General features: G+C 38.6%; 1 protein-coding gene across 3 annotated transcripts in view; it reads right to left on the bottom strand.

Annotated features, from left to right (window-relative positions):
- Positions 1-15,113, bottom strand: part of LOC136879153 (calcium-binding and coiled-coil domain-containing protein 1) — a 98,135-nt gene that overhangs the window by 42,436 nt on the left and 40,586 nt on the right. The window lies entirely within an intron of this gene.

Raw genomic sequence — 15,113 nt, 5'->3', positions numbered from 1 at the left:
AAAAAACTGCCAATCAAGTTGATGAGAGCTTTACTGTGATTAAACAGTAGAGCACTGTTAGTCTGACCTCCGATGGTTTGATTCTCCACAGAATCCAACCATGGCGCAGTTCCAGATGTGTACTGTATATGCACATTTTAGGCAGGCTGGCACTTGAAAAGTTGCATATGATACTGTACATTGTTGAGTCAGTAAGATGGTGACAGTTGACCAACCAGTGGATACTGATTCTTTGTTTAGCAGTTGAAGCAGTGTTTTCCAACAAGGTGAACGGTTTTTGTGTTTTACAGTAAAAATTTGCTTTCAGTCTGTGTATTCATCAAATTATGGCAATCAAAAAGTGTAAACACATTACACTGACCTTAGAAGAGAAGTTAAAAGTGCTTGAAAGATTAGTCGAAGGTGAGTTCCTATAAAAAAAATATTTCAACATCAAATTGATGCGAGCAGTACTATGATTAAAGACTGGAGGAAGAACTAACATAAATAAACATACGACAACAGTTTTTGAAGGACAATGACTTGGAAATTGTAAAATGTTGGAAAAAAAAACTATTTCTATTAGATCATGCTTTGTAAATATGTTTTTTGCATGAAATAAGAAAACTCCATTACATGGCCCCATTATCAAAGAAAAGGAAATTTTGAATTTTAAAAATTTGGAAGGAGAAAATTAAACTAGTTGTACTGCTGAAACAAAGTCATGGAATTTGAAATGTGGTGATTTCAGGCAAGAAACTATCAGCTGATGGTGTAGCATCAAGTGCATTTGTTTCACAACTTGAAAAAATTGTTAAGGAATATGACATCATCGCAGCTGTTATTCAGAGTACATTGATGAATTGGGCCTGAACTATAAGATGCTTCCACAAAGAAACCCTGCCGCATGAAACAACACTGCAAAAGGGACAAAACTTGCAAAGGAGAGAATGAATTTTGCTACTTGCAACAATGCTAACAGTAGTCATAAATTACCACTTTTTATAACTGGCAAATCAAAAACATTGAAGGCATTCAAGAATATTAATATGTCATCCCTGCCAGTGCATTACTGCCATAAACAAATGCCTTGGATGAACAGGGGCCTTCTTAAACTACAGAGTTTTGAGCAGTTTGTGCCTGCAGTTGAACATTTAAAGGCAAAACAACTCACTGTACATGTCCTTATGTTAATGGATATTGCATCATCGCAACAGGAACTAAAAGAGGGAGAAATAAAAGCTGTATTTTTCTTCCCAACGTCAAGTCTCGCATCCAACCCATGGATCAAGGTGTAGTAGTAGTAGTAGTAGTACTAGTAATAATAATAATGATGGTGATGATCATGGTGATAATAATAATAATAATAATAATAATAATAATAATAATAATAATAATAATAATAATAATAATAACGTGTGGCCTCCGAAGAGGCCTGGTGCAGGTCTTTTAGCTTAAAGCCTGTAGGCGATGTGTGTGTCGTGATGAGGATGAAATGATGATGAAGCCGGCACATACACCCAGTCCCCATGCCAGGGGAATTAACCAATTATGGTTAAAATTCCCGACCCTGCCGCGTATCGAACCCGGGACCCCTGTGACCAAAGGCCAGCATGCTAACCATCTAGCCAAGGAGCCAGATGAGGTGTAAGTGAATGGCTAAAGAGGAGATATTGATGGAAATATGTTGCATCAATTTTAGAGAAGTGAGAAGAAGGCTAAAATTTGTTTAAGGTTGAAATCTCTTTGTATAAGGGATGCTTTTTACATAATTGCTGAGGTTTGGAAAACAATTAAAACATCAACATCTGGAAAATCCTGGTATGTACTTTGGACAGTAGTGGCAATTAAATTGATCAAAATGAAGATGAAAATACACACAGGCAATTGTCCAAGACATGTCAACATTGAAAGCTGATGTTCAAACAAAAGATAATTGATGAGTGGCTTTCTAAAAATGATGTAGACTCTACATTGGAAGAACTAGATAACAATCACATCATCGCAGCTGTTATTCAGAGTACAAACAATATTTAAAAAAAAAAAAAAAAAAAGAAACTATGATGATGAAAACTACAATTTCCCAGTTGAGTATTCCATGCTGATGCCAAACAAGCTTTCAATTTAACTTTCCTGTACATTGAGAAGAATTCTTGTTTCACACCTATGGACATTTTGTGGATAAGGAACTGGAGCGATACAGTAGCAAAATCTCGAATGTCATCTGCCAGACAAATGAGCATTACCGACTTTTTTTTCCATTTTTATGTGTTTAATATATGCCTATTTATTACTATATTGTATGTACTTATTGTACTTTATTAGTATGTACAGTATCACACTCTGCAAATAACCTCAACCGTTGTGGCTGGGGTTAACTCCCAATGAGTAATTAGGAGATCCTGTCCCCTTAAGAGCACGTCCTCTGGTGGCAGATAGGGGATTCCCATAGGGATGATCTTCGGATCCATGGACCAACAGGTAGCCCAATTCCTGGGGGCTTTAAAATACTGGGACACCCTCTCTCCAGGGGACAGAAATATGGAGGGCCCTAACACAGGGTAATGTGCCCAACGGCAAAACAGGCAGAAGAGGATCCATTCCCAATGTTATGGTTTTCCAACGGCTGTGGAGGCAGAAGAGGATAAAGCCAGATGGACTGGCTATAAAGGTGCTATTCAGCTAATCTGGAGTCCGCGGCAGTCCATTGCAGTTTCGGAGCTTGCTACTGCCTGTCTCATACTACATGTGCCGCAGTGAAAGGCTCTTAAATCATAGTGTGTGGGTCTCCTCCCTACAAGTTGAGGTCTACCTTAAACAAAGTCATGCTTATGGCATTTTCTCCTGCATCTCCTAGAAAGTTCAACGGCGATGGGATAAAGATGGTGGAAGCAGATTCAGGGTGAAATCGGAAGTTTCTAGTCTGGACCTGCATCTTAGCGGCAGATGTGTGATGGTCGCCTTTCCTGAGACTTAGTGGCTACTCAGGGATCTAGTCCTGCATCTGTGTCTGGGCAGGCCTATTTAGGATCACCGCTGCCCACCCTGAATGGGGAAGGCCCTAAAAAATGTGGGCTAAACATCAGTAGCCACATTCAGATCCCAGCTGGGAAACCACACCCAGAGGGACACCCCAATTTTACAGTCGTAAACATGAGAGAACTTCGATTATGGGATCGTGGAATATCAGAACTTTACTAGACAGTAATACCAGACCTGAAAGATGAACGGCTCTTGTCACTCATGCGCTAGCAAAACTTAACACTGACATTGCCACATTAAGTGAAACTAGATTACTGAATGTGGGAAAACTTACTGAATCTAGTTCAGGCTATACCACCTTCTGGAAAGGGAAAAATGAAGGTGAACATCGAATTCATGGTGTTGGATTTGCAGTGAAAACTAAACTGGTAAACATGCTTAGGTGAAGACCTACTACAGTTAATGAAAGACTCATGACCCTCCACATACCACTCTCTGGAGATAAATTCATCACTCTCATCTCTGCTTACACACCTACTTTGGACACCTTTGAAAATTCTACCATAAACTGAATACAATACTTTCCAACGTGCCCACCATGGATAAATTATTATTACTTGGTGATTTCAATGCTAGACTGGGTAGAGATAATTGGTTATGGGGTAATGTCATGGGCAGTGAAGGCATAGCAAACTGTAATGTAAATGGATTACTTCTTCTTGGCCTCTGTGCTGAGCATGAACTCTTCATCACCAACACACAATTCCATTTACCAGAGATACAAGATTACGTTCAAAACACTGGCACCTCACTGATTATGTCATAACCCGACAGCCCAACAAGAAAGATGTCCTCATCACAAAGACAGCTAGAAATATCGATGACTGTTGGACGGATCAAAGACTTCTTATCAGCCGACTCAGAATGTTGGTGCGCCAGAAACCACATACTCGTTTCACAAACCCTTCAAGGAAGAAATTTAATACCTCCAAACTTCAAAATGAAACTGCTGCTAAGTAATTCCAAAATTCCATATCAGAGCAGCTGACTTCCAATCCAATCAATACCAAGGATGTGGAGCTGGAATGGGCCACACTTCAAACTATCATCAAAGACTCAGCAGAAAAAACAACTGGCTATGAGAAAATGAAGAGAAATGACTGGTTTGATGATAATAATGAAAACATTCTGAAACTAATTAGTAAAAGAAAGGAAAGCCTACTTATCCCTTACACAAGACCCTTCCTCTGTAGTGAAGAAAGAATGTTTCCAAGAGCATAAGATGAAATGTCAAGCTGATATAAGACAGATGAAAAATGAATGGTGGCAGCAGAAAGCCAAGGAACTCCAGACTTTGTCCAATACCAGAGAACTTCCACAAAAAACTAAAGGAAATGTTTGGGCCCTCTCGCTCTTCATCAGGTGCGCTGAAAGCCATTGACAATAACATCATCCTTGCAGACAGTCAAGACATTAAGACGCTGGAAGGAACGCTTCAGCCTACTTTTAAATCGAAGCTCAACTGCTGCCGAAGACTTCCTCCAACATGTGCCACAACATCCTCTACAACTGTGGATGCCAGTCCAACCAACCTTCCATGAATTCACCAAAGCCCTCAAAAGTATGAAACCAAGAAAATCTCCCGGACCAGATAACATCCCTCTAGAACTTATTCAAAGTGGAGGGCTATTTCTGAAGACCAGGATTTTCTCCCCAATTCATTTTTCTTTTCTTTTTTGCTAGTGGCTTTACGTTGCACTGACACAGATAGGTCTTATGGCGACGATGGGATAGGAAAGGCCTAGGAGTTGGAAGTGGCCGTGGCCTTAATCAAGGTACAGCCCCAGCATTTGTCTGGTGTGAAAATGGGAAACCACGGAAAACCATCTTCAGGGCTGGCGACAGTGGGATTCGAACCCACTATCTCCCAGATGCAAGCTCACAGCCGCGCGCCTCTAACTGCATGGCCAACTCACCCAGTCTCTAATTCTAGTAATTTGGGAAACATAGAAAGTGTCTGCCGACATGAAAAAATGCCACCATAGTAACCATTTTCAAGAAAGGTGATAGAGGTATCTGTGGCATTTATCATGGCATTTCCCTACTATCCATAGCAGGAAAAATTCTGTCAAGGACTTTGTTGAACCGTCTTCAGACTGTCTCTCATATGGTACTCCTTGAGTCTCAATCTGGGTTTCAGGCCTCAAGGGGTACCATTGACATGATTTTTTGCGCCAGACAAATCCAAGAGAAATGCAGAGAACAACAAATCCTGCTTCTTTTAGTATTGTACGATCTGGAAAAGGCCTTTGATGCTGTGCCTAGAGAAGCTATGTGGATGATATTATGGGTGCTTTGGCTATCCTGACCGTTTTCTAGGCTTAATCCAGGCTCTTCATGATGGAATAGTTGGACGAGTTCTTCATTAGAATGAGCTATCAGAAGAATTTCCTATCACAAATGGGCTTAAGCAAGGCTGCGTGCTTGCCCCCACCCTTTTCACCCTGTACTTGGCAGCCATGCTTCACGAGACTTCTACTATCGACCATGTAAGTGTGGGAATTAAGTTTCAGTATGATAGCGTACTGTTCAACCAAAGCAGGCTCCGTTCTCAGAAACTGACTCATAATACTCGGATAATGGAGCTTCAATATGCTGATGACAATGCAACACCTGAGGAGCTTCAAACATACATCAACTGTTTTAAGGAAGCTTATGAACGATTTGGTCTGTCATCAACACCCATAAGACAAGTACTTGCGCAGCCGGCACCATGAGGTACTGTCCCTGAACCAAATGTCACCACAGCAGGAATACCTCTTGAACAAGTAGACCAATTCACCTACCTTGGTAGTATTCTAACTACACACTGCAACTCAGAAAATGATGTGGAAAATAGAATAAGCTCTGCCCATACAGCTTACGGCTGCCTCTCCCACCAAGTTTTCTTGAATTAGAATTTCAAAATATATACCAAACTAATGGTGTACCAAGCTGTAGTCATAACAACATTACTATATAGATGTGAAACCTGGACACTTTATCATTGTGACATAAAGAAACTGGAACGCTTCCATCAGCAGAAACTTAGATCCAACATGAACATCAAATGGGATGACTACATACGCAATGCAGCAGTTCTTGACAAGGCACATACTGTATGAACAGCATAGAAGCCTTCATCATCACTCGTAGGCTTAGATGGGTTGGTCACATTCAGCGTATGAATGATAGCAGACTGCCTAAACAACTTCTCTAGGGTGAGATTCATCATGGCAAAAGGCCTCAACGTGCTCCTTTGAAATGTTATAAAGACCAGCTTAAGAAAACTATGAATAGCATCAACATAAATGCTAACACCAGGGCAACAACTGCACAAAACTGTGTTTACTGGCGCAAAGCTACTGCAGAAGGTGTCTCATTGTTTGAGCAGACACATCGCAGACAAGAAATTGAAACACACGAAAAACGTAAACTACATCAGATCCAACCACGTTCTACACCCACCTTTAGATGTGACTTGTGTGGCCGCATGTTTCATGCAAAGATTGGCTTTATCAGTCATCAGCGACATTTCCACAGAGCCAACAGACTTTAAGAGGAACTGCAGGAGAAAAACATATTCTTGGAAACGAGTAGTGGCCGCCGATGACAGTATCACAGTAAATACAATTGCCTCTCTGGTAATCCAACCTTTCATGCGTTCTGACTGTGTAACTCAGTCCCAAAAATGATGAATTAATGAGGTCATTATCGATTTGAATTACTGACTAGCTTGAACTGGGTTAGATAAGCTAAACCAACATTTTAGCTCTCTAACAGTACCATTATATATAAAAAAGTTATTTTTTTTTTTGCTTATTCATTTTCTCTGTGTTACTTTCAACAATATGGAGACCGGGCAAGCTGGCTGTGTGATTAGGGGTGCACAGCTGTGAGCTTGCATCCAGGAGATAGTGTGTTCGAACCCCAATGTCAGCAACCCTGAAGATGGTTTTCCGTGGTTTCCCATTTTCACACCAGGCAAATGCTGAAGCTGTACCTTAATTAAGGCTATGGCTGCTTCCTTCCCACTCCTATCCCTTTCCTATCCCAACGTCGCCATAAGACCTATCTGTGTCGGTGCAATGTAAGGCAGTTATAAAAAAAACCAATATCAAGAACTAGCTCTTATCCACGGCTTCGCTCGCGTGGATTTCGTAATTTGATAAAAGTAATTGTTCCTCAGCACTGCACTAAGACATTATCTGAAAATCTCCAAAGTATAAAAACGTACTGAAAAATTGAGTTTCATTTATCCCAAAACAATTCTTTGGAAACCATGTTCGTAGTATTGCCTTTTAGGGCAAAGTTGACCAGGCTACTGGCAGAGTTAACTCTGGAACAAGCAACATAGAACTGTACATGTGAGAAACAGTCCTCTCTCAATCGTATGTTATTATTTTCTTTTTTATTATTGATTAGGTGGAAACTCCCAACCCTATAATTGTGAGTCCTCTCTTGAAAACAAAAAAATACATATTTATTTTTAAAAGAGATTCCAAATAGCTATTTCCATGTCTGTAACATCTTCTGTTTTTGAGATATAAGTATCCTCATAAAAAGAATTCAACTCCTTCACTTCTTTCTCCCCGCCCGCTTTGAGTGGACTTTCCAAAAACAAAAAAAATATTTGCTTCTTTATTTTTAAAGGAGATTCGAAATACCAATTTTCATGCCTGTAACACCTTCAGTTTTGAGATATAAGTATCCTCCTTAACAGAATTCAACTCTTTCTTCACTTATCCCCTCCCCCCCTCGCAATTTGATTTTCTGAAAACAAAAAAATATGAGTGTCTTCACTTTAAATGGAGATTCCAAATACCAATTTTCATATCTGTAACATGTCAAGTTTATGAGATATGTAACCGCACCGGGACAATTACGGTTACACATAATAATAATAATAATAATAGTTGACAAATAATGTGAATCAAGGAATACCGGTAGTAAATAATATAGACACTTAATAATATGAATAAGGAAATAGTAAAATGACTCAGAGGCGGCGAATTCACATCAGAACGTGGAAACGTGACGAGTATCTTTAGATACGCAAACTTACATCAAATACAAGGGAACACTTACAGGCCTAAAAATGACAACTAAGACAGGAGAGTGAAAGGTGCTGGGAAGCTCTACGAGGTCTATGGGAACGTATAACGTTATGGGGGAGAAAAGACTTACAATAATACACCCAACAGACAAATAATTATTAAGAAAATGAACATACAATTATAAATTAGTGCATAAATGAACTGCGGATTAACTGATACTTGAGATACAAAACAAAGAAGTATAAGGGAAACAATTAAGGTCTTCGATCACGAACAAACTTTGACATAGAGATTCAGAATTTACAGAATGAAGAGAAGCAACCTCGAATGAAACAAAATTAATTACACAATTCAAGAAAGTGTTACTGTTACTTAAAATTACAACTAGAGTTAGAAAAGAAGGTCTGCCTCATAAAACAACGTTGCGGACTAGCATAAATGCTACGTCATATAAATGCTCTATTTTAGAAAATGTGGAAAACTAGAGGAAACTCCGGCACACGAGATGAACTTCTACATAATTACTGAATTTACATTAAGTGGGAATAAGAATGCATTTAAATAACATAAGGCAAAAATGCGCTTACCTTTGGCGGCTGACGACCCATTGCGGGACGGGCGCTAAACACGCCTGCCCGCTGTAGTGATCCAAATTCAAAGACACGGACAAAGTGACTCGCACACGCGAGGAGCCACAAACAGGAAATAGAGTGATTACAAATGACCAATAGCAACACTCCAGTTTGCCACATTCACCTATTAAAAATCCTAATATACTGGCCAATAAAAACACTTGTACTTTTGACCAATGACAAAGATATTCTAGAATTATGCTTTCTGCAGAATTTGCATCTCCGCGGATATTACAAAATGACAGGAAGGGCCACTTACACAGCCTCACAAGTCATGTATAAAATTTCCACATCCCTTTCCATAGTTAACAAAATAATACAATTTACATCAGGAAATGTAACAGAACATAAACCTTCTTCATAGTCCATTTCTTCATATGCCTAAATATAATAATTATTTTTAAATAAGAAAGCTGCATACAATAATTTGCTTTGCACAAATTCTTCAGTTTTTTAAATGTTTTTGTTTACCTAAAATGATGACAAGACAAAAATTTACATAATATTACATAATAAGGACTCTGTTGCTTTACTGATTTCTGCTCACCAACGGCCACATCCTCCCCCCTCTTAAACTCGAGCAACACTCGAAACAATTACTTTTTAACTTTCACTGAGGGGGTTGTGACCACACATCCTATCCGACACTCAACACTAGAACACTCCGTTCACTTCAGGAACGTCCATCCAGGTCGAAGAGACACCAGGCAACCACCGGTATCGCTGATTAATTAAGGCGCAGACTGCGGCCGATGCCCACAACCTCCACATATGTTCAGTCCCACTGAGGTCACCAGCGAAGCTTCCTTTCAGCTCACTCAAACAGTGAACTGACTTATAACAGGTGGGAAGTGTGATGCTGTACAGCTACTCGTAAGAACACCAGCCCACTCCATCGTCGGATCTTAGTGGCCAACAGGCACATAACAGCCTACAAACAGGCATCACCATTTGAAGAAGGACCATGGTATCGCAGGTACTGCAACAGTAACCAATCGGCAGCAGAAAACAGAAGACATCGGAAACGCCATCGTCTGACCATCCAGAAGAGCTTTTAAAATTATGAAGGGGTGAAGGGTGGATTTTCTGTTTTTCTTCTTAAACTAATTAAATCATGAGCACCAAACCGGTGACTCCATGAGGCTCTTTATGGAAGTTTCCTTCCACAGTAGCACAGGGATTCCCCAGCCCCCCTAGGCAAGTGCTATTTACGATTTCAAAAGGAAAATTAAAAGACTAAAAGAAAATTTGCCGGAGTTTACTCTAGTACCCAAAAATTTTACAGATAATCCCAAGTTATACACTTAAATGAAGATCTAAATCTTACACCAAAATACATAACATTAAAATCTACCTAATATGGTCACAAACGACCTTCCTAATAACAACTAATGTTCTTAATTTAACTATAAGATCCAGGAAATTGCCAGCCAGCCATTTTTCAAAAGAAAATTTGCTTATGACTAAATAAATTTCTAAATAACTACTAAATTAAGTTACGGTGTGCATTCTTAATCACCCAACGTTAAGAAAGAACCAAACAAATAAAAAGGAAAAATTTAGAAAGTTGCAAGGAAACTCAAAACAGGGAAATAAATACTGAATTACGTTAGATTACAACCATTTTCAATGAACTGAGGTTAGTAAGTCACTATTCATCTACCATGTCATGTACTCATAAAATGTTTACATAGATAAACTCACATTACACATTACGTGTCACACCAATCAACCGGTTTAAGTTAAAACTTCAAAAAATGTAACTGACATCAAAGTACTGTATTTACAGTACAATATTTGGGGAGTGGGACTGAGAGGAATTTATTTGGTTTTCCCTTCAAGCATAGGTCCATTGGTCGGCACATTATTTGTTTTTTTACTGCTTTAACCATGTATCTTCAATATCTTTGTGCTCAGATTATAATACGGTCCACTTAATTTTTAAAGAATTTTCTTTAAAAAGAGATTGTCTTTCCAAATTGTAGAAATCTTTAATGTGATACACCCGATTCCCTTGTGATGCTGACATTTGTTTCCCCATTTTCTAATCGCCATATTATGTGTCTTTTTTTTTTCAATATTAAACACTTTCCCTTTCTTCTGAGACATCTTCACAGCCCTGACTATTTAACAGACTAATTTGAAAGCTACAATAATAAGCGTTACATTGTTGTCAGGAACCCCCAAATATGTCATCATCATCATTTTACAGTTCCAGTTTTCCGGGTACTGTTGGCGAGCCTCTTCCATTCTGTCTTATTGAGATACATTTTGTTGTTAATGACGTCCTCCAGTGTCCTTCCCCGATCTGCATTGTCCATCTTTATGATGTCCATCCAGTGGGCTCTTGGTCTTCCTACCATCTCTTTCCTTGCCACATGTCTCTCCAAGTTAACATATGCTGTCCTTGTTGGCTCCATTCTCATTACATGCCTAAACCACCTCAGTCTGGACATGCTGACCCAATCTAACAATGATGAAACAATCCCAGCTTACTTCCTAACCACATCATTCCTTAACTTGTCCAGTTTGGTTTTTTGAATTGTGGACCTAAGGAACTTCATCTTGGATGCCTGCAACCTTGATGAGTCTTTCTTAGTGAGGGTGCAGGTTTCAATACCATAGCTTAAGACTGGTATGAAGTACTGATTGAACATCACCAGCTTTGATTTTGTTGGTACTTTGGGATCCCAGAGGAGTGTTCGTACTTGCTGGTAAAACTGAAAGCTCTTCTGCACTCTATTTGCCACCTCCTTTGTGGCTAGTGTATCTCGAGATATTACAATGCCGAGGTATGTAAAGCTTTCCACACTTTCTAGTGGATAGTTTCCTAGCATGATGTTCGCTGGTCATCCTTCTCTGTTATTGCCATCACTACTGTTTTGAGTTTGCTTATCTTCAGACTGAACTCCTGGAACTTAACCTTCCATTCATTGAGTCTCGACTGTACTTGTTCCTCAGTTTCTCCCCAGATCATGACATCATTAGCAAAGGCCATTGTATTTAGTTCACCAGAGATTTTCTTGATGTTCTTCATTATGTCATCCATGATGGTGATAAACAACAATGGGGATAGTGCACTGCCTTGCAGGACTCCACTTCCGGTCTTGAACCAGGATGAATGTCCGTCACCCAATCGCAGACAGCTGGTACAGTTCTCATACAGCATCTGAACTTTCCTCACCAGTCCCTCCGGCACATTTCTTTTTCTCAGGCATTCCCATATCTTCTCTCTTGCAACGCCGTCATATACCTTCTCAATGTCAAGGAAAACCATAAACAGATCTTTGCCTTTTTCCCAATATTTTTCCATTGGCAAGTGGACTGTGAAGATTAGATCTGTTATGGACCTGTTAGGTCTGAAGCCACACTGTTCCTCTTCAAACTGTGGCTCTAAGATGACACGCAATCTGCTCTCTAAGATTTTCTCATGAATCTTAAGCCCATGAAAAAGGAGTGTTATTCCCTGGTAGTTGGAGCATTTTTGGCAATTTCCTTTCTTAAACTGGGGGATAATGACACCCTTGCTCCAATCAGCAGGTATCTTGCCATCTTTCCAAACTGCATTTAGCACTCTGTGTAGCCACTGTAAACCCTGGACTCCTGCTGCTTTAATCATGTCCGTGCTGACTTCATCGATTCGTGGGGATTTCCCTTGCGGCATCTGCTTCTATTTCTGCCTATGTAATGGGAGGTTCCTCTGTGCAGGTTTCAACAGGTTGTTCTTTTGTTCTCTGATCTGCTTCTGTCCTGTTCAGTAGGTGATCAAAATGATTCCTCAGAACCTCTCTGATGTCCTCTTCTTTCCTGGCCAGGTTTCCATTAGGATCCTCAATTGCTTTGATGATTTCAACTGAATTCCTTTTGTTTTTGATCACTCTGAAAATTTGATCAAAATATGTTATCTTATACAATATGTCATAATGAGTGGTCGTACTACGTGATTTTTTAAAATACAGTGTTTATATAGGCTTCAGACTTAAACTGGGGGATAATGACATCCTTGCTCCAATCAGCAGGTATCTTGCCATCTTTCCAAATTGCATTTAGCACTCTGTGTAGCCACTGTAAACCCTGGACTCCTGCTGCTTTAATCATGTCCATGCTGACTTCATCGATTCATGGGGATTTCCCTTGCGACATCTGCTTCTATTTCACTTCACTGTTATATCCAATATGTCGTTAAAGGCAATGTCGCTATAAACAGTTTCAACTGTATCTGCTACAGAACTCATTGTATGAACCTAACATTTTTTTTCTAGCTGCAGGTCTTTGTTTTCTTCCTTTTAAATTGTTTTTTAATCTTTTCAATGCCCAACTCCATGGCTAAATGGTTAGCATGCTGGCCTTTCCTAGGGGTCCCATGTTGGTTCCTGGCTGGCTGGCTCAAGAACACTGTGCGTGTGTGTGGTTTTTTTTTTTTTTTTTACTGACTTTGTATGTCAGACAAGTATTCCTTGAAAGGAAACAAGAGGTTCAACCTTATTCAATATATTTCATATATTTCATATATTTCATATTTTTTACCTTTAAATCTTCAAAAACAAGTACAAATTTGGTACATGTTTCAGCCATTATTTATTTATTTTTCATCAATAGCTTAACCCTACCTGACCAGCTGGAAGGTTACATGATGATGATGATGATGATGATGATGATGATGAGCAACTGCCTACTTCTTCTGTGTTGTCATCAATCACAATTATTTTTACACACTGGGAATTCTTTCTTCTAATGTTTGAATGCATCTACATCAAGGACATTCTTCAGGAATGCATAATAATACTAGGTCATTCTGTGTGAATGTTTAAGAATGCATGTTTTCCAAGTTGTTCTAGTCTAACTTTATTCACATGGAACATTCCAGTCATAAGAACAATAGTTTTTAATGCGACAATCATTTTAGAGATTTTTCAGTGTTAGCTTTTTAAACATATTTATCATTTCATTAATCATATTTATGCATCTAATAATTTTCATAGCTAAAGAAGGCCAAAGATTATGGCCAAAACCTGTACCAAATTTTGTACTTGTTTTTAAAGATTTAAGGACTTAAAGATTTGATAATGTATTGAATAAGGTGGAACCTCGATTGTTTCCTTTCAAGGAATATTTGTGTGATATATACATCAATTCAAAAGACCTGCACCAGGCCTCTTTGAGGCCATACATCAGTATTATAACAATCTTTTTAATACAGAATAATAATCTATACTAATATATAAAGAGATACTGAGTTTGTTTATATGTGAAAGCTAATATCAGAAACTACTGGACTAATTTTGAAATTTCTTTCCATTTAAAAGATATAATTCGGTAATGTGGGCTATGTATCACCTTGGAATATCAAAGGGATCCTGTAAGAACTGTGACTTAAGAAAAATACAGCAGCAATAATAGATCTCAAAGTTTGTATGCCTGTCTGTGTTTCCTCATGTAAAAATGACTAATGGAGCTCAAATTTGACAAGCTTATAGCTGACAGCTTTGGTTAACATTCAGGCTACTTACTGTCATGCTATATTTTTAAATGGACTACATAGTGAACCTTGAAAGTGAATAAGCTGCCTGAACAGTTAGTCCTATTAAACACTGGAGAATATAAGTGTACTTAAAATTTGATTTCCCACAGAAAATGTCTATGTGAATTATCTCTGTAACTCTAATAATTTCCAAGAAAGGAATGTTTCTGTTTTGGCGCATACTTTTGAGGGTTGGAGTGTGACATCCTTACTTTGAACAAATAAAATAAGCCACAAAATGGGAGAAGCTGTACGATTTAATTTGAGAACTCCTATACACATTCGTGTGTGATTTACTACACCCACTCACACTCTCGCTCTTTCTTTACTTTTCACAGTAACCAAGGACAAACCATATACAACTAACTCCGCTTCAATTTGAGGACAGTACACTAGCGAAGTGTGAGTGTCTTATCTTATTTTGAATACCTTTGATTGGCAAGGAACTTGAATAGATTAAAAAATGATGAAACAAAGAAAGAAAAACTTTGTCAGCTATCACAACATGGAGGTTCACTGAAAGTTATTGCACTAATATAATATAATATGAGATTGTTTTAACTCTTACTTAGTCACAGCTTTCCTAATTCTTAACATTCTTCACGTTGTTGCATCAAATTTTAGCGATATGTTTTGGAAACACACTGTTCTTTAGGGAACCTTTTTACATGATATCTATACGCAGGCCATTTATCCAATAAACTGTATATTCCAATAATAAACATTAATATTAATCATTAATAATTTTTCCTCTGAATTTGCACTTATGCAGATATGTATACAATCCACTTTATTGCATTAATATTGCTGTCACATTGTTTTTCTGTCCATTGGCAGATCCTTTAAGACTTTGAGAAAACCACAAAAACATTCTTTCTGAGGATATAAGAAGTCAGATGGAGA

The sequence above is a fragment of the Anabrus simplex genome, chromosome 8, assembly GCF_040414725.1.
Source record: "Anabrus simplex isolate iqAnaSimp1 chromosome 8, ASM4041472v1, whole genome shotgun sequence".
NCBI classification, from domain to species: Eukaryota; Metazoa; Arthropoda; class Insecta; order Orthoptera; family Tettigoniidae; genus Anabrus; species Anabrus simplex.
This window is presented reverse-complemented; position numbering and strand designations above follow the sequence as displayed.